General features: G+C 34.4%; 1 long non-coding RNA gene across 1 annotated transcript; it reads right to left on the bottom strand.

Moving 5' to 3' along the window:
• Positions 1-1,345, bottom strand: LOC113464556 (uncharacterized). Its single transcript, XR_003389401.1, has 3 exons — positions 1,128-1,345; positions 515-1,052; positions 1-26 (listed from the first exon to the last, which is right to left on the bottom strand). It is a non-coding gene; the product is annotated as an uncharacterized LOC113464556 (long non-coding RNA).
• Positions 1,346-1,822: the final 477 nt, after the last annotated feature.

Raw genomic sequence — 1,822 nt, forward strand, 5'->3', positions numbered from 1 at the left:
GCATCATTTAAATTCTCCAACTCAATCTAAAAATGTTGAATTCGTTATTAGAAACAAGAAAACTTATAAAAGATTTTGCAGTAAACAACGTCTGTATCGTAACATTCTCAGTGGTAGAACATAAAAAATTAACATAACAATCGAATAATCATTTCACTAACTCGTAACTATTCAACATAACAATTATTTTAACGAGAATTGATTAGCTGTTAATACAAGCAAGTTAAAAATACACATGATCACACATTTGAAGTACTTTAAATAGATGGTGCATAGAATTATTGCTTAAATATTATTAAGATAGCTAAATATCATGTTTACATTATTTCCTTGCGAACAAAAACAAAGTGAAAGCAAAGTGGAACATGGTACCAGGCTGTATTAGGCGTTACGATCGGCGTTTAGTAATCAATTATTCACGCATATAACCTATTACAGTCGGGCGTGCCTTGAAAAATTTATACGCTAACGCAACAATAAGGGAACAAAAAAATGATAACGAAAATGCGATTACCTGTATGCGAGGATCTAAAGCTTCGTCAGCGTTATCCGCAACGTCCATTCTTCACTCCCTTTAACACTTAAAGCAACTTAAATAACGCGAGAATTCAATCCATTCTGAGTTTCTATGCATGTAACGATCGTCCGAATCATGAACAACTTTTATAATTGATGCCGAACGGAATGATTAGCTGTCATTCACATTTTGAAGGGAAACAATGCTAAACAATTACAAGGAACATCGCAGACACTTGTGAATGAATCAAACCGTACTTCATCGAATTGCCTGCGTATACCCAGCTGCCAGCTAAGAGCGAGCTATTGTAAGACGAGGTACGAGAGGAACCTGTAATAATTTCATGGAACTTTCTGCAACTGAAATACCGATCACATAAAAGATTAAAAAATTGTCAACGAATTTCGACATTTTATTTATAATTACTAAACAATTGTCCTATTGTAGTCTCATATTAAAAATATTGTTCGTTAATCGTTTAATCAATGTACTTAACAAATTAAACGTTGACATAAAGTAGAATGTGTACAGTTTTCTGAAAGAAATTCTCATTGTTATATTAATATTATCTTTACAAGGAATTTTCATTGTTTTATTGATTAAAACATACAATCGACAATCCTATTTTTGTTTTGTGTGCATCATACCATCAGAGAGGAAATGACCACCCGGGATTTGTATGTTCCCCATACTAGTGCTGTTCCCAGCTTTTTCTCGCAGCGATTTGACAAGTTCAGTTCAAATGATAAAAATGGTTCTTTCGTTCTCTTGTACATACATATCAGAGAGAAAAACTTTCTCTCTGATGGTATGAAATCAAGGGGCGCGGTAGCGGCCCGAAGGCAAGTTTACATATTTACACGATCTTATTTGTGTTCGTGACAATTGTGACGTTTGAGCCTGATTCACATGCAGTTATTGCAGTTTTCATTCAACATGCCCCATGCACATGTATGCGTTGTTTTAAAAGAATATGTACTCCTTATATACGAAGAACGTGTATCTAATAAACATGGCGGCTGCCAAGTGACAACGCGTTTTGCTGTGTTAAGTGTTTTTGAGTTTTGTGTTCGTTGTATGATTATTTCTAGGCAGTACGGCAGTACTTTAAGAAACGATCATTTCGTTCCGCTGAAGGGTCAAAACAGAAATATCTTATCGGATGAACTAATTAAATAAATTTCCAACGAGACCCATCGTGGTGAATCAGAAATCATACGTGCATTTAAATCAAGGCAAGTACTTAAATACTTTCGAATATATCCAGATTTCACGCTAGGTGATTATTATTAAACTTAACAAAAC

The sequence above is a fragment of the Ceratina calcarata genome, unplaced genomic scaffold (assembly GCF_001652005.2).
Source record: "Ceratina calcarata isolate Rehan_Ccalc_2016 unplaced genomic scaffold, ASM165200v1 scaffold4130, whole genome shotgun sequence".
Taxonomy (NCBI): domain Eukaryota; kingdom Metazoa; phylum Arthropoda; class Insecta; order Hymenoptera; family Apidae; genus Ceratina; species Ceratina calcarata.